At 42.4% G+C, this 15,283-nt stretch overlaps 1 long non-coding RNA gene across 2 annotated transcripts in view; it reads left to right on the top strand.

The window, feature by feature from the left end:
* The window catches only part of LOC135058043 (uncharacterized), a 911,901-nt gene that overhangs the window by 664,148 nt on the left and 232,470 nt on the right, over window positions 1-15,283 (top strand). For both annotated transcript variants that reach the window (XR_010244559.1, XR_010244558.1), the window contains one exon: window positions 13,446-13,594. This is a non-coding gene — a long non-coding RNA (uncharacterized LOC135058043). The remainder of the gene's footprint in view (window positions 1-13,445; window positions 13,595-15,283) is intronic.

Genomic DNA, 15,283 nt, shown 5'->3' with positions numbered 1-15,283 from the left:
ATCAAAACTGCACTTTTTACCTTGACCGTAGAGTAAACACATTCTCCTATGACCCAGGCCATTGACTTACAGTTAGGGATAAGAGTTCTACAGAAATACCCACTTACTTAAATATGTATATACTAGGTGATTCATCGCGCCCTACGGGCGCTCTTCACACCGTCGTAAGGGGCTACGCCCCCTTAACCTTTGCACGCCCTTGTGGCGTGCAATATTTTTATTATATGGAGTATTACCTCCAATCATAATTGTGTGAGTGGTTAAATATTGCACGGACAAAGGGCGAGCGATGGTTAAGGGGTCGAAGCCCCTTGCAACAGCGTGAACAGCACACGCAGGGCCTGATGAATCACCTAGTAGGTGCTGTGGTTAGGGAAGTGGCGGGTGTGGGGGAGACGCGGATGGGGGAGAGGGTCCAGGGGAGAGGCGGTTTGCGGGAGTGCCGCGGGTGGGGGAGGGGTTGGTGTGGTAGTGCTGCAGGTGGGGGAGGGGGTCCGGAGCGACCGCGGGTGGGGGAGGAGCGGTTACAGAGGTGTCGTGGGTTGGGGAGGGGCGGGTGCGGGTGTGCTGCAGGTGGGGGAGGGAGTTTGGAGCAACCGCAGGTGGTAGAGGGGGTGTGTGGGGGTGCCACGGAAGGGGCCCGGAGGTACTGCGAGTTGGGGAGGGGCGAGTAATGCTTCTCCTGCTTCTCCTCCTGGAAGCAGCTTGCTGCTGTCCTCCATTTGGCAGTGGCTCTCCCAGAGACTCGGACAGTAGCCAAGCAGCCAGTTACTATTGTTAGCGCCAGTGTCCCAGGGCACCGCATTTCAGGGAAGAAGATGCACTCAATAAACTACAGCTCCCAGGAGCCCTTAGCGCCTGAATGCTTCGGCGCTAAAGGCTGCTAGGAGCTGTAATTTATTTAGTGTGTCAACTTCCCTGTAATGCAGCGCGTTGGGACACTGACGCTAACAATAGTGACTGGCTGGCAGAACTGACTGACTTGCTGAATCAATGTAAAAGGTGAGTCCTGTGCAGTGTCATTGACCCACTGCACTGCACAGCACTGTCACCTTTTACATTGATTCAGCGTCCAGACATTACTCTCCGCGATATTACCCACTCTATCCATTACATTAGCCATCTCGCGGCTTCCAGGCCGGCAGCCCAGGTGCTGTGTTGCGGAGTCAGGGCCTCTGGGGATCTGGGCGCGGCTGTGGTGAGGAGGCACTTCTGTGACATCACGTGCAGAGGAGGGCTATGAAAGCCTTCCGCTGTGCCACTTTCATACACATCTATGTTCCACCTGCGCTGCAATTAGGGAGTGGGGATTGTTGATGCCGGAGGGGGCAGGCGGACTGGCAGCAGGACGTAGGATGCTGCAGTAAAAGGATTTTTTTCCCCTATCTGCAGTGCAGAGACTTGCTGCAGATACAGTGGCATACCCTCCAACTGTACCTTTTTGCCAGGTACACTACCTTTTTTTATGGTCTGTACCGATTTTTGGCTCTCCAAACTTCCATTGAAAGTATAGCAAAAGGGGCGTGGCCAAGCCCCTTTACACATGGCACGCGCCCTTTTCGAATTTGCAGTGATTTTTATGTGTAAATTGTTGGAGGGTATGTTGCTGCAGATGCAGTGGGCCTATTTTGGGGTGTAGACCTGGAGCTGCAGCTCCATCAGCTCCATTGTTAATCCTGCTCTGGGAACACACAACAGCAAAAGGGCAGAGCCTCCCATTGGATGTAACTTGTGTGGGAGGGCATTTCTCACCCAATCAGCTGCGGACTGGGTGTGATAGACCTGCTGCTAACCCAATGAGAGCTCCTAGCCACGCCCAGTGTTATACACACAGACACAGAGTCACAGATCTGGGCTATTATATAGTAGATATGCCAATGGGCAATACTTAACTATGCAAGACAGCAGTCAGTCAGCTCCTAACTGCCATGTTACAGGCTGTTTTTGAAAAATGTACAGTTAGGAGCTGATTGGCTGGCACTTTATCTTTGGCCACTTAATCTCTCTCCAAGGCTTAGTAAATAGACCCCTTACTTATTTTATTATGATATACAAAGTACCCCCAAAGAAATGGAGGTTGAATAAACTTTATTCTAGCCATCTTGTTTGGTGTGGTTCAGTATGTTGTACGAGGAAATATTGCAGTTATATTATGCAATGGTTCTGTCACTGATGCACTGTGCCCAGGGTTTGGCAGATGTGACTGCTTACACACAAAGGACAAGGTGAGGCAATAGATAAATGAGATTATGCAGTGTCTTAGGAATGCCAGGCTGCAGGAGGCTTTTCGTGTAATAAGTGTAAGCTTAGTGAAAGCGTTTCAGTGTGCCAAAGTTTTGGGAGGGGAAAGGTAATGGTAACCTGGGAGGGTGGAGGGTGGACAGAAACTTCCAATACATTTTAATTATTTAAACAGAACTTGAGCTGCCACAGTTGAAATCATTCTTTTTTTCTCCCCAATGTTTCCTGGAGAACAGGGTCATTGTTACAAAAGGCTGTAATTTATTTTTCACAAGAGATCTAAGGCTGCCTGGATTGTAATCTGATACGAAGCTCCCACAGTCCCTTTACCTCCCAACGCTGCATTCACAATCCTCCCTTCCTAAAACCGAGTGCGGGCACCGATTGGATGCTTAGTCTCAAAGAGGTCTGCAGAAGCTATAATTAATACTTTCCCTCCACCTTTTTCTGCCCAGAGTAATTAAATGCAACAAGCATCAATAGCATGAACTGAGCCACCAATATTCAGGGTCCACCTTAAGGATAAACATGATAGAGTTACAAGGAGAGCAGCTTGCAAACTGTAACTGCTTTGATGAAATAACATTTCATTATCCACTCAGTGAAAAAGATCTTCTATTGTCTAACCTAATTTGCTCCTTTCAGCAAATTTTCCAGTTTAGGTTAAGGCAGGCTTTCAGCGTCGTCATCCACAGCCTACAGCAGCCTGACCAGTCTTTTGATAATTCATTTACGAGTCACTTGTAAAAGATCTACAGTTATTCATGGTAAATAAAATCAATATTTGCATGCAACGTTACATGCTGTCATCGTACCTGTTTTCCAATTCTACCTGCATTTTCTGCCTTTGCAGTAAATTCAGTCACTGTATGTTACAAAATTGCCTTTGCTTTATAATCTCCTGTCTAACAAAGTACATAGGGTGACATAGAATGCAAATATGCCTTTCTAATTAATGTCATCAGATTTTTTTTTGATCAGAGTGTTCTGTTTGGTTTCTTATCATTGTGTATAATGTGTTTGATTTTGATTAGAATTACCCCAAACTTCAAAAATTTCTGTTTTGAAATCTGATCAATAACGGAATGCAATGAGTCAGTCGGTCACTATTAAATACTGTATTTATACTAAAACATGTGAGGTAAAGATAATGGTTTATTTGCTTTTCTGTGCAGGGATCCTATACTATCTCTTTATGATGTTTTAGTTCAAATCGTTCAGTTTTGGAGGCTTACGCATGTGCTGTATATGTCAGATGGGGTTAGGTATGCGATGGGTCAGTCTGTTACTATTAAATACTGTATTTATATACTACTGTAAAAGTGTGAGGTAAAGATAATGGTTTATTTACTTTTCTGTGCTGGCTCACCCGAGGAAAGATTTCATCGCTCACCACCCAAACTTTTATATGTGACCCAGAAATTTAATAATTCACCTAATTAAAGGGTTTTGTATTTCTGTTTGCAAGGGAGTACATACCTCACCTTGTTTCAAGGAGTGTCCAAAGCATTCTTCTATCACAATAAGGTTGAGTATACAACATAAGTTCTACAACACTGGGCCTAATTCAGACCTGATCGCTAGGGTGCATTTTTTGCATCCCTGCGATCAGGTAGTCGCCGCCTACAGGGGGAGGATATTACCTTTTTGCAGTTGCTCGATAACATTCGTTGGCAGAGCTGCACAAAGGTCTCTGCACTGCCCAGGACTTACTCAGCGATGATCAAGGCCGGAGCTGACGTCAGAAACCCTCCTTCAAAACGCCGGGTCCCGCCTGCGTTTTTCAGTACACTCCCTGGAAACGGTCAGTTGCCACACACAAGTGGCCTCTTCCTGTAAATCACCTTGCGATCGCCGGTGCGGTCGTAATCTTCGCACTATCCCGTCGCTGACCGCCGATCCCCGTTGCTGCAGTCTGTCGCACCTGCACATTGCAGTGCATATGCATGTGCAGTTCAGACCTATATATATACGAATATGCACAGCAGTGGTCAGGTCTGAATTACCCCCATTGTTCCATTGGCTACATGGATCTGCATGCACTATGTTGTTCCATTGGATACATGGATCTGCATGCACTATGTTGTTCCATTGGATACATGGATCTGCATGCACTATGTTGTTCCATTGGATACATGGATCTGCATGCACTATGTTGGCACTTTATTTCTCTTTCCTCGGAACCCCTACAAGATAAGAAAAACCTACAACAGTTCCTGCCAATATCTATGTTGCTCATGTAACCACTGTAGGACAACAGTGAGAGCTTGTACAATGCCTACCACTTCTTGAAACAGGTGAGTTTGCACTAGTACTTTCTTACACCTCAAGTAGTAGCATATTTTCTGGCTATTTGAGCACATTACTGGAAGAACGTATCAGAAGAAATATAAACACTTATTCAGAGGCACTTTAAGAGAGGAGGGGGCCCGTGTGCAGTCTCTGATTAGGCCCCCTCTTCTCTGACAGTGCAGTAGACTCTGGCATTGTGCCAGAGTCTACTGTGCATCTCTCCGGGAACATGATACCTGTTTAGCGTTCCTGAGTACATCTCTATTACGCATGTGCGAATCACCAGAAAATAGCCACGGTGGTCAATTTTCGAGTGACAGTTGCCACTCTACAGCAAGCGCCAGCCAACGGAGAGGTGAGTATAATTAAATGGGAGCAGGATGTGCAGCATGTCAGTCCCCCTGGACCCAGGGGCCCATGAGCTCCACACTCCTTGCACCCATTATAGATACGCCCATGCACATATTGATCAAAGACAGAACAGGAACCATACCCTTCTCTCCACTTTATGACATTTTGACCATGTTGTCATTGTGAATGTCTACGTTCTGGTAACGACATTCTGAATGTCAGCATAATGACTGCATGCCATTTTAAATCTCACCATGTAGACTGCTGATAAGGTCATAATGTCAACATTGTCATTGTGAAAATCAACAGCCACAATGTAATCAGTCCATGTTAGTATTTGGTTTATGGTGAGTGTTAAGGGGGGTACACACGGAGAGATCCGTGCTTAAAATCTAAGCAATCTTAGATTGCTTAGATTTTAAGCACGGATCTGCCGTGTGTATGCCCTCCAGCGATAGCGATGCGCGGCCCCGCACATCGCTATCGCCGATGCTAGATTGAGCTGCATGCAGGCTCAATCTAGCGGGTCGCTCACTTCACCGTTGTGTGAAGTGAGCGGCCCCCCGTCGGCTTTCCCCCTCGCTCAGCACATCGCGCTGTGCTGAGCGGGGTGAGAGATGTGTGCTGAGCGGTCTGTGTTAAGATCGCTCAGCACACATCTCTCCCGTGAGTACCCCCCTTTAGGCTGCTTTTAGAGTAAGGTTACGGCTTACCTTAAGCTTACCTTAAAAACATGTCGATATTCCGACCATACCAACATCATGGCCATATCGTTACTTGTCAACATAACATCCGCATCAACGTTCTGAATGTCACCATTCAGCCCATGTCAACATTCTGGTGTCAGTCACTCTGAATGTCGACAGTTTGTACCACATCCCATTTATACATAGGTCACAGCCATTCTCAAATGATATTGTGCTGAGCATGCTCTAGGTAAGTATGTAGACAGTTCCTATTACCTTCTCATGGCCTTTTAAGTACTTTCTTTGCCTTCATGTTAATGTTAAATAACTCATGAAGGTAAAAGTACAGACTGGGTTTAATTTATGCATGTATTACATTTTTGAGTTTCCATTTTTTATTCAATGTTTTTCTCAGTGCAAATATATTCTGTTTATATGTACACAAAGGGAAATCCAGAGCTGTAACTAAACCGTCTACCACAATAGCCCCCCTACCTCCAACCACACATCTTGCTGGAAGGTACAGAACAATAGGATTTATAATGAAGGGGCATGGCAGACTCACTGAGAGGGGACAGGGCACGCTGGGCACACGGGAGATGTGGTTAGCCCTGTAAAAGTTTCAGATGATACTCTGTCCCTCTCGCTGGACCTCAGCTATACTCCCTCTTGTGGTTGCTTACTGGTACATGTGCACCCCTATAAGCCGTGTTTGTAGGCAGTGCACCTGAGCAGGCTGTACCTTCTTGTGCAGCTCTGGTTGTATAAACATAATATGAATCATAATCAAGTTCATTAAAAAACTAAAAAATAGTCCAGCACTGACACTCCATCACCTGTCCTTCCACCATAGAGATGGCCCTGGGGAAAGACTCTTGGCTTGTACATTTTAACCCCCATATACACTGAAATATCAGGTGTGAACATCATTGGGTGTGAGAATGGATGTGTGTGAGCCAGTTGTACAGCATGCAAAGATTTTGTAACACCTATTTATCCAGACTCGTCATATTGAATTCTTTGCAACTTTTTCAACTTCACGAGCCACAGATACTTGTCTGTGAGACTTTCAGGAGTGACAGAGGCACATACTTCTTGGAGACCATTGATATCATCTTAGAAGGGAGATCCAAGTGTGAATAGCACAATTAGACCATACAGATAAATTAGAGATCAACAAACTTTGATGTGCGCTTAATATAAACTTACTTTAAAATCTAAAACAGATAAAAATTTATTACACTATAAGCACCCTCTTGGTGTTTATATTGTCTGTATTTTATACCAGATCCGGAGTGGTAAGGTCCAAGAGACAACTACATTGTTAAATATGATGATGAAGGATTTAAACACAGCTAATTATCTGTGAGATGAAGCCAAGCACAGTGATCATATTATAAACCAAGTCAAATGTTTAGCCTTGTTAATTATCTGCCCCACCTGGGCCCACCTGCTCTTAATGCATTAGGAATACTTGGTGGTCTTGGTGTCCTATATACAGTATTTTCAGCATCTGAGTGTCTGGCCTCTACAGATCACAGGACTCACCTACAATGTAGCACTGTCTTTTGTGTAATGTCAAATGTATTTGTTTTCCTTCAAAGCAGGTCATAAAATCTAAAAAGAAAAGATCCATGGCATGTTTCAAGAATATTTCCCAATTAGTCAATTTCCATAAAATACTCATTAACCAATGCCCTGGTCTCAGGAACATCCATTAACATCTTACAAGAAGTAATTATCCTCCCACAATCCATTCCATTGACCTGTTAGCAGTTCTAGCAAATGATTAGGAAAATAAATAAAAGACAGAAACGGCACTGGCTGCACAGGAGACCTCTCAGGAAAGTCACTTACTATGTGTACATTATATTGCTTAATCTACACCTTCTATATAATTCCATAATATTGGTTAGAACTTGATTTTTTTTATCTTAAAGAAGAGTAGATGGCTAGCATGGTGTTATAGATTGCTTGGACCAAGTCAAGGTCAATTTAATTACTGTGGAATTTAGAACAAGCACAAGGGCCATGTTTCATTGCAAAATTCCTGGTGCATCTAGGTTTTCTCTGCCCTTTCGTTACATTTGCGTGATCCACGTGTAACCCCCAGAGTATCTGTGCACAGGAATGGAAAGGTTAACCTGCTTTCTGTTATAAACTGATATATTCCTTCCTGACCCTGTATACAATACATAACTGTAAGTGGAAGAAATTGTCATCATGGCAAGTAAAGTGATCTATTTTCTTAAGTGTACTTTAGTAAATTACACCTTGTATTTAATAATGGTATATACCTTAAATGGATGTAGGCAGGTGTTTGAAATTATCTGGGTGGCACCTGCTTCCTACATTTTGTATGGGCGAGAAGAACAAATTTCACTTATATCAAGGTTTATGTATGATTGTAGTTTGCTGAACGGAGCTGAAACGTAGATGGCTAATTCATTCTCTTGTGTGTCAAGGTTGGGGCAATGGGGGTAATTCCAAGTTGATCACAGCAGGATTTTTGTTAGCAATTGGGCAAAACAATGTGCACTGCAGGGGAGGCAGATATAACATGTGCAGAGAGAGTAAGATTTGGGTGTGGTGTGTTCAATCTGCAATCTAATTTGCAGTGTAAAAATAAAGCAGCCAGTATTTACCCTGCACAGAAACAAAATAACCCACCCAAATCTAACTCTTTCTGCACGTTATGTCTGTCTCCCCTGCAGTGCACATGGTTTTGCCCAATTGCTAAAAAAAATCCTGCTGCGATCAACTTGGAATTACCCCCAGTATTAGAAAGACTAAAGACCAATTGCAGCTACAAATTAACATTTTATGAACAAATGTAGAATAAGGTGACTATATTGCCATATCATTTTATAAAAATTCCAATACGGATTGCAAAAATAGGCGCTAGGGCTGAAGTTGTGCTGCTCTTATTACTAAAGTCTTCTTTAAGAAAAGGTGAGAACGCTATCAGGTACACCATTATATACACATAGATAAAAGTGTTATTAAATATCCTGCTTAAAAGCTGCAGTTGATATACAGTAGTAGTATAAAAATAATTTACTTTCTGCTGTATAATACACATTTATTTCCTAAGGTTTTTTCAAAGGGGTAGTATATCTGGTTGACGGTCACAATGCCGAATCCTGACTGCATATCCTTCAGGATTATTATAAGAATAAAGATGATTATGATTTAGTTATTTTTTTAAATGCACGCACACATATACATACAAACACACACATGCATGCAGGCATACATGCACACACATACGGAAACATATATCCAGGAGACAGCAAGGCCACAATCACTATAAATTCAGGACAGCTAGGGACAGCACGCAGTCTGCTGCAATTTAAAGTAGTGTCGATTTGCATATTGAATTAAAATTAAGAGCTAATTATGCAAATAAATTATGACATTTGGCAGGAGAATTTGCTTCAAGATCATTTATTATCTTCCTTTTTATAACGGTGTGTGCATTTAACGGTCAAAGACAATATTTTAAAGGAAAATTAACGGAGGATTATTAGTCTAAAAACAATTTCACATTAATGATATGTATTTCATTTCTGCATCTCACACCTGGTTAGTTGATGCAACTCTTCCCAAGGCAACCTCACAATGACTTGTTACGGATAGATACAGATACGGAGCTTAGCTGTGACTGCTCTTCTTGCTAACCTTTTCAGTTGTACTTTAACTATAGAGCATTTTCATTTTTAAACTGAGTAAATGGGAACATTCCAAAGAGGAATTATTTCTGTATTTCCCTCATGGAGCATTTCAGTTCTGACTTCCCATGGATGCCTTTTGTTTAACACATATACTGGTTAGAGGTGTCTTTGAAACCATTACACACTGGTGTATCTATAATGGGTGCAACGTGTGAGGTCCACACGTGCCCTTAGGTCCAGGGAGGCCCACACACCACACACCCTGCACCCCTTTAATTATACTTAATGCTCCATCGGCACGGCGCTGGCTGCAGAGCGGCAAATATCATCTGGAAAATGGCCATGGTGGCTACTTTCTGGTGATTTGCGAATGCACAATAAAGATTTCCCTGTGAATGCGGCATGAGTACCATGTTGCCGGAGACCTGCGCATGTGCAATAGACCCTGGCACAGTGTCTACTGCACTGCTGGAGAGGAGAGGGCCCAATTGGAGACTGCACAATGGACCCCTCCTCTCTTAAAGCGCCCCTGCCCTTATGCCATTATAAATGTACCTCACCTGTCAACAGATTGGGGAGCACAATGAAGGGACATCCGGTATTGAGGTTGACAACATTTAGGTCGACACTCATTAGGTCGGCCACTAGTGGTCGATATGCATTAGGTCGACATGGTCACTAGGTCGACATGGCAAAGGTCAACACATGAAAAGGTTAACATGAGTTTTCACATTTTTTTAATTTTTGGAACTTTTTCATACTTTACGATACATGTGGACTACGGTTGTGAATAGTAACCTGCCCAAAGCATGGCGAGGGGACACGGTGCACTAATTGGGGTTCCCGGTCACTTTGCAAAGAAAACAACATTCCAAAAAATAAAAAAACCTAATGTCAACCTTTTTCCATGTCAACCTAATGCCTGTGTCGACCTATTTCAGGTGTCGACCTAGTCACTGTTGACCAATAGTGGTTGACCTAATGATTGTGGACCTAGTTACTGTCGACCCAATGATCCACACCCCAATTTACCAGGGGACTGGCTAGTAACAGTAATACCCTTTTCACACCAAATTCTCAGGTTCAGCCTGGATCGCTGAACATGGGTTTCAAGCTGTGTCACAGTGGCTTGAAACCCATTCACACTGCAGGCTAGACACAGGATATTGCCAGGGCTTCTTCTCTGCTGGTGCTTGGAGATGACAGCATCTCCTCTACTGGTGCTTGGAGATGACAGCATCTCCTCTACTGGTGCTTGGAGATGACAGCATCTCCTCTACTGGTGCTTGGAGATGACAGCATCTCCTCTACTGGTGCTTGGAGATGACAGCATCTCCTCTACTGGTGCTTGGAGATGACAGCATCTCCAAGCGTCGCTGAGCCTGCTTTCCATAGGATTTGAATGTGATCGGGGTTAACCGTTCACTCTGCCCCGTAACCCGGGGCCTTCCCAGGACCAACCCTGCAAGCTAACCTGGTTAGATTCCCGAATACTGGGCCTGGGTTTTTTTCGGGGACCCTTTCACACTGAGCCTCAACCTGGGTTATCCCAGCAATAACCTGGGTTGAAGCATCGATGTGTAAGGAGTATAAGAGTAACTTACCAATTCATATTGCCAGTCTCCATAGTTGCACACATGCTTAAAGGGATTGTTAGCTTGCACATCCACAATGGAACCAAAATGCAAAATAGGACTACTTTTGCATCTCTTTAAAATAGGCTTCCCTAGCAGTAATCCTTTTCATGTATAGGGAGATGTGATAATGAGCTGTAATATACACCATTGCTCAATATCTGTATAACCATGGCAGTTATGATATCTACAGTAGAACACACTTTCACCAAAATATGGCAGTGTGCAGTTACTGAGTAATTTCTGGTAAATGAGAATGAACTCAATGGTATGCATTCACCAGAATGTTCACATGGTCTGAATGTCAACATGACTTAAAGTCAACATTGGGAATGTCGACAATTGAATGTTCACAGACAAAATTTCACGATTTTAGGCTTAGGGTTAGGCTGCGATTATGGTTAGGCTGTGGTAAGGGATACCCACCTTGCCAATGCAAAACCGCATGGTGACATGATGACTGACGACTATCATGTTCTGGCATTGTTGACCTCCCATCCATGTGGACGTTGTAAATGTCAGTATTCAGAACATGTCAACAAGTTGATAATCTGAAAGTCAACATTTTGTGCCACATCTCACTCATAAAGAGGTGTCCAGTAGGAAATTTGGCTTCACAATACATTTTCAACAATGCATAGGAGAACTGTGTAGTATTGGGTGTTCCAACAATGTGATTTACAGTACAGTGTCATAGTTGGTACAAGCCCACTACTTAACCTGGGAACCAGAAAAGGTACAGAAAGAAAGAGAGGCGCAAAGTGGAAACAGTGGTAATGTAGAGGTTTTGGGAACTGAGTGCCCACATTCTTGTTAATAAGAAAATGTATATTTTAGATGGAGAATCTTTACAGGCAAATTCTGTTGAGTGAACAGTACCTACTGTAACCATATTGTCTTTATGGACTTGACAGACAGTATAAACTTTTTATAAATGATTATTGCTTGACTGTAAAGTGGAGATATTGGTGGTCATTCCGAGTTGTTCGCTCGGTAATTTTCTTCGCATCGCAGCGATTTTCCGCTTATTGCGCATGCGCAATGTTCGCAGTGCGACTGCGCCAAGTAAATTTGCTATGCAGTTAGGAATTTTACTCACGGCATTACGAGGTTTTTTCTTCGTTCTGGTGATCGTAATGTGATTGACAGGAAGTGGGTGTTTCTGGGCGGAAACTGGCCGTTTTATGGGAGTGTGTGAAAAAACGCTACAGTTTCTGGGAAAAACGCGGGAGTGTCTGATGAAACGGAGGAGTGTCTGGGCGAACGCTGGGTGTGTTTGTGACGTCAAACCAGGAACGACAAGCACTGAACTGATCGCACTGGAAGAGTAAGTATCGAGCTACTCAGAAACTGCAAAGAAATTTCTATTCGCAATTTTGAGCACCTTTCGTTCGCAATTTTGATAAGCTAAGATTCACTCCCAGTAGGCGGCGGCTTAGCGTGTGCAATGCTGCTAAAAGCAGCTTGCGAGCGAACAACTCGGAATGAGGGCCATTGTACAGTATAAGTACAGATGTAGCCATGCTCATCTTGCTGCGATGCGGTGCGCTGCAACACGGCTTGCTGCATGGCGTGCAAGCCTGCGAATGTTCATAGCTGGCGACTGCTTCATTAATTCCTTTAGGAAATAATAGAGTGATCGCCAGCTGTGAATAATCACAGCCTGGCACGCCATGCAGCAAGCCGAATTGCAGCACGCCGCATCACAGTAAGATGAGCATGGCTACATCTGTACATACAGTATATCAACTGTAAATGTGTCTGTACAAAATGTATGCTGTATGTCTTTTCATAAAATGAACTAAGCGAAATATTAGAATTTTACAGAGCTAGGGTAAAATAAACTATTCCTAGGTCAGTAACTGAGTGCTGCAGGGCTCTGATGCTATAATTGCAGCGGTTTGTGCTATGTTAGTATAGTAAAGTAAAGTGGACTCAGTTGTCACACTAATGGAGAGAATACTTTGTGTCAATGGGCGTAATGATGTTGTGCTGATATTAATAGATACTTTTTCATACTGGGAAAAATAAATGACTGTATGCAGCCACAGAAACGTTTGGGCTTTTTAAACGAACATTGATCTATTTACACAAAGGTCACATTGATTAGGTTAGTGCTTTTTTTAATATCTGTTTCAGAATATACCCACCCTATAGCAAAAAAAGTGATGGCTTATTGAGCAACATGGATAGCATAGTGGTTAGCATTACTGCCTTACAGCATAGTGGTTATAAGTTCAATTCCCATCTCTGGCTCATCTGTATGGAGCTTGCATGTACTCCCTTGGTTTACATGGGTTTCCTCTGGGTGCTTACATTTTCACCCACACTTAAATAATACCCTGGTAAGCTAATTGGATCCTAATAAAAATAACACAAGTGTATTTGTCCGCTTGTATGTACGGCACTTAAGACTGTCAGCTGAAATTAATGACATATTTTCTGTACTGTGCTGCAAAAATTAACGGTACTATATATATATATATATATATATAAACAATAATAATAATATATTGTGGTGTAAACATAGGAAATCTGTTATTAGAATTTATTTTTTTATTTTGCAGTTACCAAAATAAGTCGGCGTTCTGTGTGTGTATGAAAAAATGCAGGCGTGCCTGGGCGTTTTTAAGGAGAGCCTCTGACGTCAGCGATGACCACTTCCAGCCTGCGCTGTCGGAAGAATTGCCAGATAGGAAAAATCTTCGATGATCCGGTAATTGCGTATGGTTTTCAATCAGCCCGCATATTGCGATGCATTCGCAATTTCTGCAATGGGTGTTTTATCTCTATTTCGAGGTGGCAACAATTTGATTGCAGTAACTGCTTTTTAGCAGAAACCGCAATCTTTGCTGAATGAGGTCCCATGTCCGTGATAATATTCCACCTTTCCATATCTTTGGAAAGCAATATGTGACTATGTGAATGAAGCATCTCTGAGAAATGAGAAAAAGTTATTTTTGCTAAAAAGTGAATCTAAGGTAGGTGACATCATTGTGACCCTTGAAAAAAAAAATTCTTACTAAAAAATGTTTTCCGTTTTGTTCCAACTTTTGATTAGAAAGTATAAATCCCGGGACTACTGTTTATCATGCGATTACTCAGTTTTAATACACAAACTTCTGATAAAGCAACTTCCAGCTGTTTTGTTACTCCGTTACTTTAACTCCCCTCTATTAGTCTTTTCATGGCGGGGACCCAAAGTAATCTGCTGGTCTAAGTGGCAAAGAAAGTGCGTGACTCCGGATCATTCATCCAAACAGTCTACACAGGAGAGGTGCGCAAAATAAAAAAATAGGCACTTTTATTTTATTTTTTTTACGAAAAATCCTCCTCATCCTGTGGTTAATTTAAAAGGTTTATTTCTTGAAATGAATCCTCTTCATCAAACCTGCGATCCTTGAAAATCTTTGCAACCTGCCTGTGTGGATAATGAATTGATTTGTAATGTAAATTACATAGAGCACCCCTCCCATTCAGCATTTGTGTGTGAGTGTGTTTAATCTAGAACGTTTAAGTCTCAAAATGAGCTTCTCCATCAAAAGTCTCAATTCCATTTACATTTCTTGCATACGAGTCAATTTGTGTCTGACCCAGCGTATAAATCACTGCCAAGCACTGCTGTATCTGTAAAAGTCTGCACTTTTTCCCCCTTCCCTCCTCCTCCCTTCCCCGATATCCATATGATACATTGAAAAGCTAATTTCAACCTCCATTTGAACACATTAAAAATAAATAAATAAAGATATAGGGGAATGTATGGCATAGTGACCAATGGCAGTCAAGTTTATTGTTATTCCGTTCTTAACCTCTACAGTGCCATTCAGTCTGAAGTAAAATGATTCACAAGGTCCTGGAACAAATGAGTTAACTGTGGTAACATTTAACATGTTCTGCGCTACTCACTCATACAGTATGTCTATGGTCGGCAGATACTGCTAGTTTTCACTTCTTAATATACACTGTAGAAATGCAAAGTTCTGCGTAATGGCGCTACGCTCAGTTTCAAGTTCGGAAGTGACAATCCAGAGCCTGTCACTGATTGCCAGTGGCTAATTAAAGTTTTCAAAGTTCGGTTAAGTATGAATTAGCATGGTTGATGGGATAGTAAAATGAAGCAAAAAATAAATACAAATATATATATATATATATATATATATACATAAGTATATATTCTCATCAATGCAAATATTCAGTTACAATAAAAGTTTAGTTTAACATACTTGACTGAGAGTTATAGAGTTTCTCTTCTTTAATTATTAGTTTTAGTTAATTTTCTGTCTTCCTGGGAATCCTACCAATAAAACACCCATCATTCTCAGTATTTAACAAAGTAATAGACGCTGAGAGGGTTTAATTTACTCAAATGAGACCCAGGCCCCATCTGTGCCCCATCCAAGTTTGG

This window comes from Pseudophryne corroboree, chromosome 3, assembly GCF_028390025.1.
Source record: "Pseudophryne corroboree isolate aPseCor3 chromosome 3, aPseCor3.hap2, whole genome shotgun sequence".
NCBI lineage: Eukaryota > Metazoa > Chordata > Amphibia > Anura > Myobatrachidae > Pseudophryne > Pseudophryne corroboree.
The sequence above is the reverse complement of the archived record's forward strand: the minus strand, read 5'-3'. Positions and strand labels throughout refer to the sequence as shown.